Genomic DNA, 20,285 nt, shown 5'->3' with positions numbered 1-20,285 from the left:
AGTAGTTTCGCTATGCAAGTGCCAACATTTACAACAAAAGATGACAGTGAGAAGACGCAGTCAAAGGGAAGCCACATAAATAAGACCCGACCACTAAACGCCGCATCCTGAAAAGAAACGGCAAGAAGATGGTCAGTCAAACATGATCTATGTAAAATTTTAACCAAACAACCACCATTACATGTTATGTAGACCACAAGAAAGTGTTTAAGAGTTGCAGAAAAAAATTATAAGACCCTTTTATATCCACCTTTATAATCCATTGCGCATTGTGTATGAAAATAGACCTGTTCATCGACAGTCCACTATATAGTTCAGTGCGCACTTTTGTCTGAAAAATACATTCTTTAAAAAAACTGAAGTACAGCGGCCACAGGCTTAAAAAATAAATGCATGACGATTACACAACTATCCAAAATTATAACAACACTTTTAAAGGCCTACTGAAATGAGATTTTCTTATTTAAACGGGGATAGCAGTTCCATTCCAGGTGTCATACTTGATCATTTCGCGATATTGCCATATTTTTGCTGAAAGGATTTAGTAGAAAACATCCACGATAAAGTTCGCAACTTTTTGTCGCTAATAAAAAAGCTTTGCCTGTACAGAAAGTAGCAGACGATGTGCGCGTGACGTCACGGGTTGTGGAGCTCCTCACATCCGCACATTGTTTACAATCATGGCCACCAGCAGCGAGAGCGATTTGGACCGAGAGAGCGACGATTTCCCCATTAATTTGAGCGAGGATGAAAGATTCGTGGATGAAGAAAGTGAGAGTGAAGGACTAGAAAAAAAAAATAAAAAAACGAGATGGCAGAGCGATTCAGACGTTACTAGACAAATTTACTAGGATAATTCTGAAAAATCCCTTATCTGCTTATTGTGTTACTAGTGATTTAGTGAGATTATGTGGTCGTACCTGTACAACCTGAAAGTCGGAGGGGTGTGGCCACGGTTGTGGTGACCGCCAGTGTCTCTGAGGGAAGCCACGTTTCTCGACGAGGCGAAGGCAGCCAGTGGGGCTGGGCTGAGATTTTTTTTTTTTCCCCCTCCTCCACGGTGGAAGCATCTGACGGTTGGGGGCGGCCGTTGGGAGGAGGCAAGAGAGTCCGCAGCTGCCTCTTTGACAGGTGCGGGAGGAACGACGCAAGATCTCCGGCCATGTCTACGGTTATTACCACCATTTTATCACCGAAACCTGCCGGTTGACATGTGGTAGGGAACCATGTTCGCTTGACCACTCTGTTCCATAGTAAAGCTTCACCGTCATCTTTCGGGAATGTAAACAAGGAAACAAGGAAAAACCGGCTGTGTTTGTGTTGCTAAAGGCGGCCGCAACACACCACTTCCCACCTCCTTTTTTCTTCTTTGACGTCTCCATTATTAATTGAACAAACTGCAAAAGATTCAGCAACACTGATGTCCATAATACTGTGGAACTATGCGATGAAAAGAGACGACTTATAGCTGTGAACGGTGCTGGACAAAATGTCCTCTACAATGCGTGACGTCACGCGCACGCTTCATCATACCGCGACGTTTTAGCATGATACTTCCGCGCCAAACTTAAAATTGCAATTTAGTAAACTAAACCGGCCGTATTGGCATGTGTTGCAATGTTAATATTTCATCATTGATATATAAACTATCAGACTGCGTGGTCGGTATTAGTGGGTTTCAGTAGGCCTTTAAGTAGGGATGATGTTCGTTAAGAAATTATTGATGTCTTTGCCATTATCAAATCCTCTTAACAAACCGTTTCCTTATCGAATCCCTTTTCGAATCCAAATAGGTTGTTGTGTGTGCACTAAGTTCCAAAAGCCGTAGATGTTATGTGACTGGGCCGGCACACTGTTTATATGAAGGAAAGGTGGACTTGACTGAGGACTGCATGCGGACGTTATAGGGTGAAGGTTTCAGGTGAGAGAGGACGCTAAAGGGATGCACCCAGTGAGCATATGGTGCTGCTATGTGTGTAGTACATCAAAAAAAAAATTGCCGACAAACACATCACCAACATGGACAAGGTGCCGCTCACTTTCGACATCCCGGTGAAGCACACTGTGGAGACGTTGGGGACCAGCATGGTATTGAATCCATACGCACAACGGGGCAAGAGAAGTCGGCAGCGAGACTGACTTTGCAAATGAGGAGCGGGAATCTGGCGTGTTTGATGGAGAACTTGCCCAGCTGTTCATTTCGGACACAGAAGATGAGGCCTGTGATGGATTTGTGGATGAGGATTGATCAAAAAATAATGTGAGTACATTAATAAATACTTCAATAAAGTACAACCTAGCTCAGCTTGGTTCCTGCTGCCTTTTTAAAACAGCGTCCATGCATACTAGCGTATGTTTTAAGCTAGCGTATGTTTAACCAGGCCTGCGCCCAAATATACGCTGCGCCTTATTTATGCGTTAAATACAGAAATAGCACCAATAACTGACTCGGCGCCTTTTAATACAGTGCGCCCTATGGTCGCAAAAATACGGTTTAGTGGCTTCGATAACGGGAACCGGATGTCAAAAAGGGATTCGAATCCATGGAATCGGTTCTTTTCTTATCGAAGCATAGGGAGAACCGGTTTTCGAACAAACTCCCTATTTATAAGTCAGTAAAGTGGAAAATTATCGTGGTTCTGCTTTAAGTTAATACCTGACTGATTGTGTCAATTACATCACAGCACATTTTGAAGGCAGCTCCTCTAATACACCGATTGTATGACCATGCACTATCTTTGATGATAGGCTGAACATTTTAAGTCTAATCACGTCCTATTTTTGCACCACGGGCTACAGGTCTCATTAGCGAGGTCTAAGGTTCTAATTATTAGCCTGGGGTGGAACACATCATTATCACCATAAAACTCTCTATTACAAAAGTATCACGTTGAGCTGAATGGAGACAAATAGCTTGACAACAAGCCACAGAGTTATTCAATTATACTGTGACTCGTTGGGCCATCTGTTTTTGCTAATTCTTGCAGATCATTATTATAACAAAGACGCACACCTCCCTTCCGTTGATGTGACGACGATGGCTTTGATGCTTTTACTTCTGCACTTTTTGATAGCTCCAAAGATAGTAATTGTCTAGAGCTCTTTCTGCATGGAGTGAGCAACAACCCGTTTAGAAGCAGACGGCGTCGGTTGTTATTGCCGCTTATAAAGTTTTAGGGGATTGACTTTTTGCATGCGCCATGAGCCGGATGCATTTCTAGGGCGCAAGTGAAGGTGCTGGCGGTCTTTTCCCATTATGCATCCTGTCCTGCTTCCCGATCGCCCACTCTCTTGGCTAGGTGCCGTGTTGTCACGCCGGGATGTCCTCAAAGGACCCCAATGTCGGCACACTAGCATTTATGTCCCTAAAAATATATATAAAAAACTCTGTTATTCCAAATCTCTTCTAGGCTAAATCAGGTAGGAAAAACAACAACATGGCTCGTGTGTGTGAGTGTGTGCGTGCGTGCGTGCGTGCGTGCGCGTAAACTGACAACCGTACACATCTGGGCTAAAGGGAATAATTTCCATGGCTGGCAAAGTTCCAGCATAAACCCAAACACCACAGTTGATTTTATATTTTGCTCCAATGACTTAACAGCTCAGTGTTGACTGAGGCGGCATTAGCTTGAAATGTAGTACATAGGCATAACAAAAGGATGAATGAATGCACTGACTGAGATCCACAAACGGGAATTTGAAGACATTCTCTAATTGATGATTGACTATATAAGTTTGCAATGACAGAAAAAAAAAATACAACACACTATTTATACTAAAGTCCTTAATGTTGTGTTAGCTGCTTTGTTTAGGTAGGAATAAAGGTTATAGAAAATAATATCTGTACTGTAAAGTTCAAATTTGAATGACAATAAAAGGAAGTCTAAATGTAAGTCTAAGTCGAACTCTGTCTACCTTATCCTTGGGAACCTCATTCCATCCACTTTCAACCCAACAGCAGCAGAAACTGTTCTAGTCTTATGTGATCGTGTAAACAGTTGTCTGTTGTCTGAGTAAATTTACGTATACATAAAAATGTGTTTTCTTTTGTATTTTTTTTTTTAATGAATTAAGTAAAGTTTATTACAACCTTTTCCCAAAACACAATATAGAATGTGAGATATAACAGGATTGTGCATACATTTTTCATTTGTTTTCAAAACGGTTACAAAAAAGTGGGGACCCAAAAATTTACTGTTTCTATGACTTGATGTGGTCCTTTGGACCCCATTTTAAAAATTCCCAGTGGCAACACTGCCATGCATACTTTGGTGATTGGTTGAATTTGCGTGAATTGGCGCAATCACAACATCCCAATATCCCGGAGGGACTGGTCCGTGTCCCAAACAGACTTTCATAGTACTGCAATATTAACACAACTGCAACTCATTTAGGCAGCAAACAAGTCAGGCCTGAATTAATAGCTCCTTTTTCTGGTTACTACTACTTTAGCATTATGCATACAATTGCTTTCAGCATAACCTGATTGATGAAAACAATATAATAATACAATTCCACGTGGTAAATGTAATTCGTAAAAAAATACATCTAAAATTAGATATCCCAAATGATAAATAGTTAATGCCTCTTTTAGTCAAATAATTAATTTTAGCTTAGTGTTTAGATAACCATCACATGCCTCAATGTATATTTTCTTCTTTCTCATATCATGCAGCCATAGACCTCAGGTTATTTTGGATTCATTTTGCATTTTCCGGCTGCATTCTATTTGACGACTGACGATTCACAAGATCTCTATAAATATCTGATGGCCTTTTGTCCCCTTTTACAAAAGAACAAAGAGACGGATTGAGACATTTCAAATCCATGTCTTAAACTGACAGCAAAACAATAACCGAGGCTGCAGCTTCCATTTTTTTAAGCAAATAAATTACAAATATTCCAAGTCAGTTTTTTTTGCACAGTAAGTTTACTACCCATAAAGGTCTCTGGTGTTTTCTTTTTAAAGGTCTCTTAAATATCACATCAAGTCAGTTGACCTTCTATTCTCCCACCTTGCTCTCAATGTAAAGCTGGACCACTCAAAAATGATTCAAACATTTATTTTTCTTAAGCAGACAAAAACTAATATATATTATTAAAGAGAATACAACTGCATCAGCATAATTTATCATTTGCATATTGTATTTCCATGTAGTAGTGTAAAGTTTTCAGCATGTGTTACTTAAAATAACAAGCAGACGTCATCATCGCTGTTGCTATGATGAATGAATTAATCATACTAAATGTTCAATTAGCATTGCTGAGCTATGTGCATAAACACATACTTAACTTTTAATTAGACCTGCTGCTGTGATTGCTTCACTTATTTTAATCAAAGCAACTCTATGAAACTTTTTCCGTAGCTTTGGAATCATTTTGATGATTGTGTTTTTTGTTGTAGCTTGGTGGATCTGCTACCAGTGATTAAGGCTGGAATACACTAACAGCCAGTTAAGGCTTTTCTTCCATAATTTGTAATGCAAATTAGACTCACAGCCTCCGAGGACTTCAAACAAAAGACAGATGTTTTTTATGTTGTGCATTTTTAAGGCTGATAACCAACATACTTCACACAGAATCTTAATGAGGTGATGAAAAATACTTTAGCGTGTTAATTCGACAGATTGAAAGCATGTCTTTGTCACAGTCTGGTGTCAGTATCACTTTTTTCACTCTGAATAATGTAACAGTAGACTCTTCCAACACATTTGGCGCACCTATGAGGTTTAACGAGATCCAATACTGTATGTACAATTGTTTCATCAAGATACTTGACTGACACTGTCAGAGACGGATTCTTTTAACAATACAACAAGATGTGTCTCAGGCCCCGTTATCCAGGGTAAATCACACCTAACCTTATCTGTGTCCACACAGAACAATGCCACCGTTTAAGACCCCCAACCCCTTGCGTCTGCTAGCGCAACAGGACCTAATACGCATGCGCTGAAAAAATGTAAATAAAAATCCACCTGAGCGTCCATCTGCTCCAAGCTCTCCAGTAGATGAATTTACTTCACTGTGAAGTTTTTATTTAAAAGAGCTACATTGTAAATAGTTTGCTGTGCATCTTATATTTGTTTGCTGTTTTTTGTGAGCAAGTTTTTAAAGTAAAATGTATCTGCTTGGAACAATATCCAGTGTTGTGGTATTTCAATTAACTAGAAACCCAGTGTGCTGTGGTGCCCTATTGTAGTGAATCACACCTGAGACATCATAAATTAATCAAATCTTTAATCGACATGAGAAAGTAGACAATGCGATGAACATTTTACAACAATTACAACAATTAATTTAGGGATCTAAATAAATTTGTATATATATATATATATATATATATATATATATATGTCTTGATTGGATTATCCAGAGAATAGTGCTCGACACCGTGGTAGAGCGCAATATGTAGGTGTGGGAAAAAAAAATCACAAGACTACTTCATCTCTACAGAACTGTTTCATGAGGGGTTCCCTCAATCATCTGCTGATGATTGAGGGAACCCCTCAGAAACAGTTTTCCCACACCTACATATATATATATATATATATATATATATATATATATATATATACACATATATATATATATACACTATATATACACATATATATATATATATACACATATATATGTATATATATATATATATATATATATATATATATATATATATATATATATATATGTATGTATATATATAATCCCATCCTTTTGGCTCATAGGACTCCGGAGGCAGTGGACAGGTACCGACAGGCCAAGCGGTGTGCAGCTTCAGCGGTCGCGGAGGCAAAAACTCGGACATGGGAAGAGTTCGGGGAAGCCATGGAAAACGACTTCCGGACGGCTTCGAAGCGATTCTGGACCATCGTCCGCCGCCTCAAGAAGGGGAAGCAGTGCACTATCAACACCGTGTATGGTGCGGATGGTGTTCTGCTGACCTCGACTGCGGATTTTGTGGATAGGTGGAAGGAATACTTCGAAGACCTCCTCAATCCCACCAACACGTCTTCATATGAGGAAGCAGTGCCTGGGGAATCTGTGGTGGACTCTCCTATTTCTGGGGCTGAGGTCGCTGAGGTAGTTAAAAAGCTCCTTGGTGGCAAGGCCCCAGGGGTGGACGAGATCCGCCCGGAGTTCCTTAAGGCTCTGGATGCTGTGGGGCTGTCTTGGTTGACAAGACTTTGCAGCATCGCGTGGACATCGGGGGCGGTACCTCTGGATTGGCAGACCGGGGTGGTGGTTCCTCTCTTTAAGAAGGGGGACCGGAGGGTGTGTTTCAACTATCGTGGGATCACACTCCTCAGCCTTCCCGGTAAGGTTTATTCAGGTGTACTGGAGAGGAGGCTACGTCGGATAGTCGAACCTCGGATTCAGGAGGAACAGTGTGGTTTTCGTCCTGGTCGTGGAACTGTGGACCAGCTCTATACTCTCGGCAGGGTTCTTGAGGGTGCATGGGAGTTTGCCCAACCAGTCTACATGTGCTTTGTGGACTTGGAGAAGGCATTCGACCGTGTCCCTCGGGAAGTCCTGTGGGGAGTGCTCAGAGAGTATGGGGTATCGGACTGTCTTATTGTGGCGGTCCGTTCCCTGTACGATCAGTGCCAGAGCTTGGTTCGCATTGCCGGCAGTAAGTCGAACACATTTCCAGTGAGGGTTGGACTCCGCCAAGGCTGTCCTTTGTCACCGATTCTGTTCATAACTTTTATGGACAGAATTTCTAGGCGCAGTCAAGGCGTTGAGGGGTTCCGGTTTGGTAACCGCAGGATTAGGTCTCTGCTTTTTGCAGATGATGTGGTCCTGATGGCTTCATCTGACCGGGATCTTCAGCTCTCGCTGGATCGGTTCGCAGCCGAGTGTGAAGCGACCGGAATGAGAATCAGCACCTCCAAGTCCGAGTCCATGGTTCTCGCCCGGAAAAGGGTGGAGTGCCATCTCCGGGTTGGGGAGGAGACCCTGCCCCAAGTGGAGGAGTTCAAGTACCTAGGAGTCTTGTTCACGAGTGGGGGAAGAGTGGATCGTGAGATCGACAGGCGGATCGGTGCGGCGTCTTCAGTAATGCGGACGTTGTACCGATCCGTTGTGGTGAAGAAGGAGCTGAGCCGGAAGGCAAAGCTCTCAATTTACCGGTCGATCTACGTTCCCATCCTCACCTATGGTCATGAGCTTTGGGTCATGACCGAAAGGATAAGATCACGGGTACAAGCGGCCGAAATGAGTTTCCTCCGGCGTGTGGCGGGGCTCTCCCTTAGAGATAGGGTGAGAAGCTCTGCCGTCCGTGAGGGACTCAAAGTAAAGCCGCTGCTCCTCCACATCGAGAGGAGCCAGATGAGGTGGTTCGGGCATCTGGTCAGGATGCCACCCGAACGCCTCCCTAGGGAGGTGTTTAGGGCACGTCCAACCGGTAGGAGGCCACGGGGAAGACCCAGGACACGTTGGGAAGACTATGTCTCCCGGCTGGCCGGGGAACGCCTCGGGATCCCCCGGGAAGAGCTAGACGAAGTGGCTGGGGAGAGGGAAGTCTGGGTTCCCCTGCTTAGGCTGTTGCCCCCGCGACCCAACCTCGGATAAGCGGAAGATGAACGATGGATGGATGGATGATCCCATCCTGGGTCGCGGGGGGTGCTGGAGCCTATCTCAATAAAAGACCTAAGGCATGTGATTTCCGTGTTCACATAACCGCGGACATTGACATAATTTAAAACGGAATCCGCTGTTAAACTTAAAATATCAAGGAAATTGTCAAAAATTGGTGTGAAATGCTGTTATTGTGAAGAGAAGTTACATTTGTTTGGGAAAAAGAATGTGTCCGGTAGCACTCATTCATCCCCGAGAACACTCCTACGCCCCGTCCTAAACTAAACAATGTGGAGACGGCTCCTTGAAACAGCGACTAAACTACGAAGATAAAGCTAGCAAGAACAATCCATACACCCACAACAAATCTCAACTGCTTGTGTTGTTGTGAACGACATTATTCATGAATTTAACAGCGATGTACAGTCGCAACTTGAGAGGCGCTCTCTCTATTATTTTTTTAGAGCCTCAAGTCGCCTCTTAAATTTACTCATCAAGCTGAGAACCACAGCACAGGACATTTCCTCCCTTCACAATAATAGCGCAGTGTGCCACATCCGGCATAATGCACTTAAAGCATTTATTTCTACATTTACACAATTATAACGTTTTGACCTAAAATACTGGTCCAAATTATCCAAAGATGTATTGCACCAAAAATGTGAGAATTTTTGCTTGTAATTAACAAACATTTAATTACATTTTATCTGACACATAAAGCACACATTGTATGGTGGAACAATAAGTGTACAGGGGAAAAAACGGAATTAAGAACAATTTAAAGGCCTACTGAAATTAGATTTTCTTATTTAAACGAGGATAGCAGGTCCATTCTATGTGTCATACTTGATCATTTCGCGATATTGCCATATTTTTGCTGAAAGGATTTAGTAGAGAACATCCACGATAAAGTTCTCAACTTTCGGTGCTAAGAGAAAAGCCCTGCCTTTACCGGAAGTCGCAGACGATGACGTCACATGTTTGATGGCTCCTCACATATTCACATTGTTTTTAATGGGAGCCTCCAACAAAAAGTGCTATTCGGACCGAGAAAATAACAATTTCCCCATTAATTTGAGCGAGGATGAAAGATTGGTGTTTGAGGATATTGATAGCGACGGACTAGAAAAAAAAAAAAAACGCGATTACATTGGGACGGATTCTGATGTTTTTCGACACATTTACTAGGTTAATTCTGGGAAATCCCTTATCTTTCTATTGTGTTGCTAGTGTTTTAGTGAGTTTAATTGTACCTGATAGTCGGAAGGGTGTCTTGACGCGCAATGTCTCGACGGAGTTGACGACAGCTATGGACGGCACAAGCTCAGCTTTTCTCCGGTAAGAACTGACTTTTCAACCACAATTTTCTCACCGAAACCTGCTGGTTGACATGTGGTCGGCAACGGCGGCTCATTTCCAATTCCTCCAGGAATTTTAAACAAGGAATCACCGTGTGTTTGTGTGGCAAAGGCTTAAGCTTCCCAACTCCATCTTTCTACTGTGACTTATCCAATATTAATTGAACAAATTGCAAAAGATTCAGCAACACAGATGTCCAAAATACTGTGTAATTATGCCGTTAAAGCGGACGACATTTAGCTGTGTGTGTGCGCAGCGCTCATACTTCCTAAAAACCTGTGATGTCTTGCGTTCACGTCATCATTACACAACGTTTCCAGGACGAAACTCCCGGGAAATTCAAAATTGTAATTTAGTAAACTAAAAAGGCCGTATTGGCATGTGTTGCCATGTTAATATTTCATCATTGATATATAAACTATCAGACTGTGTGGTGGGTAGTAGTGGGTTACAGTAGGCCTTTAACTGGAATAAAAAAAGATTATTGGGCCGCACAAAGTACATGCAAATTACACAGTTGGTAACGGTAAAATGGATGAGGAGCGAATTGACGGGAAAAAAAAGCTAAATGGATGGATGGACAACGCTAATATGCCTAATCAATAATCACTAAACTCAATAAAAGACCTAAGGCATATGATTTCCGTGTTTACGTAACCGCGGACATTGACATAATTTAAAACGGAATCCGCTGTTAAACCTAAAATATCAAAGAAATTGACAAAAATTGGAATGAAATGCTGTTATTGTGAGGAGAAGTTACATTTGTTACATTCATCCCCGAGAACACTCCTCCGCCCCGTCCTAAACTAAACAATGTGGAGACGGCTCCTTGAAACAGCGACTAAACTACGAAGATAAACCTAGCAAGAACAATCCATACACCCACCACAAATCTCAACTGCTTGTGTTGTTGTGAACGACATTATTTATGAATTTAACAGCGATGTACAGTCGCAAGTTGAGAGGCGCTCTCTCTATTATTTTTTAGAGCCTCAAGTCGCCTCTTTATTCATCAATCTGAGAACCACACCACAGCACATTTCCTCCCTTCACATCTGCCACAGCACATCCGGTCTGACTGTGCTAACAAAATAAAGGTTTCTAAAAAAGTACCTTACACAAGCATAATGTATTTAAAGCACTTATTTCTACATTTACACAATTATAACGTTTTGACCTAAAATACTGGTCCAAATTATCCAAAGATGTATTGCACCAATAAATGTGGGGATTTTTGCTTGTAATTAACAAGCATTTAATACATTTTATCTTACACATACAGCACACATTGTATGGTGGAACTATAAGTGTACAGAGGAAAAAACGGAACTAAAAACAATTTAAAGGTAAAAACTGTATTTTATTGTATTTTTATATTGCTCATGTTATTTAAATGTATTATTGCTATTAATATTTTACTTGTAGTTTATTCATAATTAATTAATTCATTATTTATTTATATTTATTTCCCGTGATCCTGTGTGTCTGTAACCTGATTCTCACCAGATCCTTGTAGTTCGCTGAGCTCCACACAAGGATCTGGACTTGAGGGCATTGCAAATCCGTCAAGATAGCACAAAATAATGAACCAATCAAGATCGCCGGGCTGGATTTCATAGATGTGATGTAGCGCCGAAGCGATTGTTTGATTCAAACAACAATGGCAGCACGCAACGAGGAGTTGTGTGCTGACATTGATTCTGCTATTGCTACTGTTTTGCGACATCGATCGTCTACTGACATTGCTGCGCTGTTTCAGTAAAAGTTCTCTAACTTTTCGCTCGGCCGTTATCTAATATGTCGGCTGTTCTGTTTTGGATTTCCCAGCGTCGCTCTCATCAGCGTCACGGGTTGATTTGGATGTGAGTGGTTTATGTAGCACGTCATTCAAGATAATGGATAAATGGTTTACCCAATCACATACAATCATTTTTTTTACAAGGCCCCGCCTTCTGAAATATATATTCCTATTGAGAAGTCCCAGATCCTTGTGTGGAGCTCAGCAAACTACAAGGATCAGACGAGAGTAAGGTTAGTGTGTCTGCGGAGGTGTTTGTGTTTGTGTACGTTGGCGTGTGTTTGTGTGAAAGTGTTTCCGTGAGTGCGACCATCTTGTTTCCTCACAAAAGTCAGGCTCCTCACGACATAATTAATGTTCAATCGTGTTGTGCCTCGTCCCCTTACACAGCTGGGAGTGCATTCCAGAAGAATAAAATAAGGAAATAGGACTAACACTAGTGTAGAAGTTGAAACATTTAAAGAGAGCAGCAACTTTACTTTCACTATCTGCTGCAGCTCAGCAGTAATCCTGCCCTGACTGCAAACTTGCAGGCACTCACACCTCGATATGATTATTTTGGTACCGACTAAGAGAATCAACACAACCACTAATTTAATCAAAAATGTCATTTTTATATCGAAATATTTATAATCAGACTTGGTGATTATGTGTCTGCAAAGATTCAACTCCTCTGATAAAACATGTACTAAAAACTCTGAAGACAGTTTGTTTTACTTTTGTTTGTGGATGAAAAAAATGTTTGTTACTGACATAGTCATTAGTTTACAGCAGGGGTCACCAACCTTTTTAAAACCAAGAGCTACTTCTTGGGTACTGATTAATGCGAAGGGCTACCAGTTTGATACACACTTAAATAAATTGCCAGAAATAGCCAATTTGCTCAATTCACCTTTAATAAATAAATCTATATATTTAAAAAAATGGGTTTTTCTGTATGTCATTCCGTCATACATTTTTTTTTTCCTTTTACGGAAGATTTTTTGTAGAGGATAAATGATGAAAAAAACACTTAATTGAACAATTTAAAAGAGGAGAAAACAGGAAAACAATTAAAATTAAATTTTGAAACATGGTTTATCTTCAATTTCGACTCTTTAAAATTCAAAATTCAACCGAAAAAAAGAAGAGGAAAAACTATCTAATTCAAATCTTTTTGAAAAAAAAAAAAGAATAAATATTATGGAACATCATTAGTAATTTTTCCTGATTAAGATTAATTTTAGAATTTTGATGACATGTTTTAAATAAGTTAAAATCCAATCTGCACTCTGTTAGAATATATAACCAATTGGACCAAGCTATACTTCTAACAAAGACAAATCATTATTTCTTCTAGATTTTCCAGAACAAAAATTTTAAAAGAAATTCAAAAGACTTTGAAATAATAATAATAAATTTGATTCTAAAGATTTTCTAGATTTGCCAGAATAATTTCTTTGAATTTTAATCATAATAAGTTTGAAGAAATATTTCACAAATATTCTTCGTCGAAAAAACAGAAGCTAAAATGAAGAATTAAATTAACATTTATTTATTATTCTTTACAATAAAAAAAATAAATTTACTTGAACATTGATTTAAATTGTCAGGAAAGAAGAGGAAGGAATTTAGAAGGTATATGTGTTCAAAAATCCTAAAATCATTTTTAAGGTTGTATTTTTTCTCTAAAATTGTCTTTTTGAAATTTATAAGAAGCAAAGTGAAAAAATAAGTGAATTTTTTTAAACAAGTGAAGACCAAGTCTTTGAAATATTTTCTTGGATTTTCAAATTCTATTTGAGTTTTGTCTCTCTTAGAATTAAAAATGTCGAGCAAAGCGAGACCAGCTTGCTAGTAAACAAATACAATTTTAAAAATAGAGGCAGCTCACTGGTAAGTGCTGCTATTTGAGCTATTTTTAGAACAGGCCAGCGGGCTACTCATCTGGTGCCCGCGGGCACCATGTTGGTGACCCCTGGTTTACAGTACCTCAAATTCAAACAGCACTTTAATTAAATGGAATTAATTAAATTAAATATACCAGATGATTACCAGTTTAAATATACCAAATTTCAATTAGGTTTTTTGTCAAAATCTCGCAACCCAACCACTGCAAATATATTATGAAACACATTGAGGAAGTAATCTTCAGGAGGTAATCACTAGAGTTTTGTGACCTTGCCCAGGCTGAGAACAGTATAAATAAACTGGAGAGCACCACAGTGGCAGTGAGGTTGCCACGCCAACAGTTTTGGCTGAACTCACCGATTCCTTCAACGGCGGCTCATTTCCAAACGTCACCATGAGTGAAGGTGGAGGCCGTGAGGTCTGCACAGTATTCTGCGTAGTGATAAAAGGACCAAACTGGATGCTTTCTCTGTTTCCTGCCATTTTATTTTTTCTATGAACCAACTTGAATGGCGTCGATTGCCGATTCAACCTCATTGTCTCTATCTAGGGTACAATGGCGCAATGTTCACGAATGCACCGCCAGTCTCACATATGCTTCTTCCTCACCTCTCTCCTGTTTTCTCACCTCACCACCCCTTGTGTCTCACCCTCCGTACACCCCACTTTTCACAGCCTCTCATCTCTGCTATTTTATCTGCCCTCCTCTTTTCTTCCCCTTTATCTCTCTCCTCACCTTTCTGTCCTTCACTGCTGTACAGACAGCACAAAAGCATCCTATTCATCACCCCACACCACATCTTCCATAAACCTTAGAGGCTATTCCCCCTGATACACTGCATAGGGGCGCGCACACACGCACGCACGTGCACACACAGGCAATTTGGCACGGCTCAACAGTGAAGAATTGGCACACACATGCATCCAGCAAACAAGAAAACAACCTGCTGCTAGAGGACAGAGTATGGATTCTCAATTAATCTTAATCGCCTGGTTTCGCACCATGCAGTTTTCCTTTGCTACATACTATGCCCGCAAGATACAAAAAAAACAAGTAAATGGGACCCCACACGGAGGAAAAACATTCAATTTTGCACTGACACAGCAGAATTCTCAGTGCAAAACAAGTGATGCTATCAGCGCTGCAGAATTGCTGACGCTGATGACCTTTGAGGCATTAGACTTTCAGTCCACGTCCTTATTGTTGGATTTAGCATCATTGGGCTACATTGAAAAGGTCGGTTATTGAATATGAACCCACGATTAGGTTCAACATTGGTCACTTCGGAACTGGATTCAAATTCTCCACTAGCGAATCATTAGACTGAAGAACATCACCAAGCCCAACCCACAACATTTGGTGTACGCTATAACATGCTTTGCAATATCCATGATTTCAATTTGAATTAATTGGGTCAACGTACCTAAGAGGGCTTTGTCAAACTACAACTGCTGGTTTTGGCCCCAAATGTCTGTTTTAAACCAAAAAGCCAACTTTCTGTTAGTATGCAAACATTCTTGAGACTTTAATGTGCGCCATATCATAATAGATGTCTCAAACTAAATTAGTGGTGATCTCTTTAACTGATAGCAGGCGCTTCTTAGGTAATTTTTTACTGTGCCGAAAAAAAATAGAAGGGGGAATCATAATAACATAGCTCAGGGGTAGCGAAAATATGGCCCTCTGCAAATGTTCAACAACCCGCCTTACACTCTAGAAAAATTTTACAAAAAACGCATAAAAAGTTGAATAATAGAGCAAACAGATGTAAATTAACAGGAAAAATCATTTATATTTATGTATTTATTATATATGTGTGACGGTCCACAACTGTATGTGGCAAAATGCAGCTCCACACTGCTGTCGCTTTAACATATCACCGACATCGGTATGGATTATGGACATCTTTTTGTACAGTGTCCTGCAAAACGATGCTAATTGTGAGACTGTGAGTCCACTCGGGTCGCGGGATTCTATCTTGGAAGGCTTCACAGTTCTGATATGTTTTACATAGCACAAATAGTTTCATTGTACAAACAGTGTTACATTGAGTTAAATACGCTTGAGTACCTTGAAAGTAGAAATGCGCTATACAAGTATAACTCATGTACCTTTTACTATAACTGATTAACTTATTTATAATTAATATATTTTTTTATGTGGATTTAAAGTCTAGTTTGACTCTATGCACACTTTTCTTTGTGGCTTATAGTGGAAAATATGCTGATGCTCATGGTTTTTCCCCCTTTGCTGAATAGTGCAAATAGCATGCAAAACGTCTTCTGAAACAATGAAGAAGTCCCAAATTATCAACGTCATGGTTGTTTACGACACTAGTAATGTAAATCGTGTGATGTCATAATTGCTCATATCTGCATAAGTATATAAATAAATAAATGATAAATGGGTTGTACTTGTATAGCGCTTTTCTACCTTCAAGGTACTCAAAGCGCTTTGACACTACTTCCACATTTACCCATTCACACACACATTCACACACTGATGGAGGGAGCTGCCATGCAAGACGTCAACCAGCACCCATCAGGAGCAAGGGTGAAGTGTCTTGCTCAGGACACAACGGACATGACGAGGTTGGTATTAGGTGGGATTTGAACCAGGGACCCTCGGGTTGCGCACAGCCACTCTCCCACTGCGCCACGCCGTCCCTGATATGTCCATGATTCATTATGCACCCCTACTAATCACACAATGCTGACATATGGGCTGTATTTTTTTTCTTTTAAAACATCCATACTTTGTACGGCCCAAATAATAGAGAGCAACACTTCAAAATCAATACAGTAGAACCAAAAATGAAACTCCCCCAAGGTAGACAATTTGGGAAGTTAACCAAGTTTTATAGCAAAAAAATGCCTGTGTGTTTGATTTTGGATTGCAGCCTGGTTTCATCCAACACTTGATTTATCTACGCTCCCTTCTCTTTTATAGAGTACAAATTGCTTCAGTGCTGCATATATAATTCATCTTAATTCCCTTAGTATTAGTAACGACAGGCAAATTCAGAGTACAGTTAACTATACGTTGACAATATCTTTTAGTTATCACAGTCAAATTCAATTCAAACTAACGGCAACTCGCTCTAATGGCTAATAATATACTGCAAATGTGATAACAGTGGGAGCGAAGTGCTTGGTTATTGCGGTCTTGCAGAACTGTTATGAGACCGCATTGGTCAGACTAGAAAATCCATTAAAAATTAATTACAGCCTGCCCAGAGTTACGAGAAGTAGAAACACAATCACAGTTGGATTGTGGTTGCAAACAAATAATCAGTAAAAGCAATAATCAGGCCTATAGGTTTGAACCAATATGAGGGAGGAATTACAAAAACAAGTAATAGTAGTATTTATGATAATGTAAGCACAGATATTTAAATCATTTTAATCGCCGGTTCCAACTTTTTAAAATTATTTAAAAATCAAGACTTTGATGCACTTATTAATATTCAATATACTATATTATTACCGTAACATCACCCTCTTTTGAACAATTCACTTAGATTAAGTATCTGTGTTCTTAACCTTGGATTTATTTAGGAAAACTAGCTTGTAACTGAAATCCTTTTTTTCATTTTTGATTCATATCCAGATTGGTGTGGCTTGATTGGTAAAGCGGCCGTGTCAGAAACTGCAGGGTTCCAAGTTTGATCCGCGCTTCCGCCATCCTAGTCACTGCCGTTGTGTCCTTGGGCAAGATACCTTTCCCACCTGCTCCCGGTGCCTCCCACACTGGTTGAAATGTAATATAAATCATGGGTTTCACTATGTAAAGTGCTTTGAGTCACTACAGAAAAGCGTTATATGAATACGATTCCCCCAAAGATATCTTAAAGAGCTTGTGTGTTGTCAAATAGACGTTGTTTACTGTACAGTATAATGTGACATTTGGTAGACACTGATAAAAATATTAGCTGTGCCAAAAAATGTGTTGAGTTATTATTGTTAAAGCCCTTTCCTGACCTGTCCCCTATTGGTCCCATTACTATCCCAGTCTACTGTTGCTCTTCTGCATTAGTGGCTATCAGCTCTTTTGTCGCACTCAGCTATTTTAACAAGTGGGCATTTGTGCTAAGCGAACTGTGGCTTCGACATGGACAGCACCACATTGTAATGGTATATGTCACCTTTGTTGAAGAGCGAGCACCCACCAAAAAACAGAGAAAAAAAGGGTTGGAGAATAATGCGCCTATTGTCCGAGATGGCACGGCCGTTTAAGATAGACTCTTACCACAACCGTGCACCTGCTGTTAACAATGACAGGCCGTTTGGATTTGTGCACATCAGGGGATTTTCACCCCAGGAACTGTACTTGTCTGTTGAGCATAGAAAAGACAGAGTCAGCAGACTCCCAGCAGTTCGGACTTTACTTTCTAAACAAGGACAAATTACTCTCTGGTGTTAGGAAGTCTGTGTATGTCTTGTATTTGAAATATTTCTCTTGATCCTCAATTAATTGGCCACCATTCTTATTTGCTCTCCAACTTTCTGAGTGCCAAGTACAAAGTTAAACTGAACAAGATTGCCTGATTTGCATATAATTAGATGTTTGCCTCGTAGATGTGTGCAGTTTAGTTTTAGCTCTGTTTTGATAGATGCTTCAGGAATTCATTTGCAGATATGCCATGTGGTCATTTTGTGTCTTTTCACCAGCTTCCTTATATTAAATCAATACCCAGTGACAAATTGACAAACTGATGTGTCCCATCCCATATGGCGAACAACAGCCCAAATGTTGTCTTTCTTACTGACTGATGTACCTTTATTATACAGTCACTTTCCTAAATAAATCTCTATCCAGTCCTCACTTAAGCATTTTAGCCCTCTGTTTCTTGCTGTTCCTAATAATCAAAAAGCTCTTGTAGCTAACGATGTCTGCATCTCTTAAATCTTGGCTTCGGTGTTTTCATTGTTGCCACCATGTCTTGTTCTCCAAATAACTGGACAGGATTCTACTTCAGTCTCTGACACTTAATTTACTTTTGCTTTCTGTTGTGTTGCTGTTTGCGTCTCGCCGGCTCCTATACTGTCACAAACACATCACCCCAAGTCGTCACTGTTCCTAACAGCCCTGTGTTGCAGTGGTCATGTCTGTGAACACACTGTGTCGCCGGAGAATGAGGAAGTGTTGTGTGTCTAGGGGTGATGCACGAAGATGAAGGTGTGTGCAAGGAGGAAATACTTGTTGGGATTGGGCATGGTGTTGGCATGAAATTGACAATAAAATCTAAAAAACGTGTCAGACTTTGTCTTCTTTTAGACGCTAAATACATTGTATTACTTTACTTTGTTTTCACGTAAAAAAACGACTATTTTTTAATGTGTGGCAGCTTGTATGTTGCCGTGGTGCAACGCCACAATCAAATCAATTATGGGGAAACCCTGAAGTTTTTCTGTTAGCTGCTTCATATTGTGCAAAGTTCTTTAAGTTTATTGGGCAAAGTCATGGATACTCTCCTCCACGACAATTTTTTCACCATAAAACATGCATATGGCAACTTTAAAATGTCTCAAAACATTGCTAAACAGTAATCTGAGGGTTTCTTGGTCATAGAAATAGTCATCTTAGAGTTCTTAAAGGGGAACATTATCACCAGACCTATGTAAGCGTCAATATATACCTTGATGTTGCAGGAAAAGGACCATATATTTTTTTAACCGATTTCCGAACTCTAAATGGGTGAATTTTGGCGAATTAAACGCCTTTCTATTATTCGCTCTCGGGGCAATGACGGCACATTGTGACGTCACCTGGGTAGTCAATCCGCCATTTTCTCAAACACATTACAAACATCGAGTCAAATCAGTCTGTTATTTTCATTTTTTTCGACTGTTTTCCGTACCCTCGAGACATCATGCCTAGTCGGTGTGTTGTCGGGTGTAACAACACGATCAGGGACAGATTCAAGTTGTCTTACGTGGAGTGTGCATCGATTAGAACGGCATGCTAATCGATGCTAACATGCTATTTAGGCTAGCTGTATATACATATTGCATCGTTATGCCTCATTTGTAGCTATATTTGCATCCAGCCTTTCCCTCCACCCACATTTAATGCCAAACAAACACTTGCTACGACAGACATGGCACAGAGATGTATGGATACTCTGCGACACTCAAAGCAGATGCATTCCCAACGATAAAGTCAACGAAATCACAAAGGTGAGTTTTGTTGATGTTATTGAGTTATGTACTAATCAGAAATATTTGGTCGGGGCATGACTGCCAGCTAATCAATGCTTACATGCTATTTAGGCTAGCTGTATGTACATTTGTAGCTATATTTGCATCCAGCCTTTCACTCCACCCACATTTAATGCCAAACACTTACGGGTTTAAGTTGCTCCTGCACATTTTACCGGCGATGCTACGACAGACATGGCACAGAGATGTATGGCTACCCTGCGACACTCAATCGTTGGTTAGAAGGCGATCGCCGAAGAGCTTCAATAGCTATTCGCTCAATAGCTTCAGTTTCTTCTTCAATTTTGTTTTCGCTATCTGCCTCCATACTCCAACCATCTGTTTCAATACATGCGTAATCTGTTGAATCGCTTAAGCCGCTGAAATCCGAGTCTGAATCCGAACTAATGTTGCTATATCTTGCTGTGCTATCCGCCATGTTGGCATTACTAAATGA

General features: G+C 40.3%; 1 protein-coding gene and 1 long non-coding RNA gene across 2 annotated transcripts in view; one reads left to right on the top strand and one right to left on the bottom strand.

The window, feature by feature from the left end:
- Window positions 1-20,285, top strand: part of dok6 (docking protein 6) — a 138,872-nt gene that overhangs the window by 16,830 nt on the left and 101,757 nt on the right. The window lies entirely within an intron of this gene.
- Window positions 1-20,285, bottom strand: part of LOC133569611 (uncharacterized) — a 45,617-nt gene that overhangs the window by 15,605 nt on the left and 9,727 nt on the right. The window lies entirely within an intron of this gene.

This window comes from Nerophis ophidion, linkage group LG15, assembly GCF_033978795.1.
Source record: "Nerophis ophidion isolate RoL-2023_Sa linkage group LG15, RoL_Noph_v1.0, whole genome shotgun sequence".
Classification (NCBI taxonomy): Eukaryota; Metazoa; Chordata; class Actinopteri; order Syngnathiformes; family Syngnathidae; genus Nerophis; species Nerophis ophidion.
This window is presented reverse-complemented; position numbering and strand designations above follow the sequence as displayed.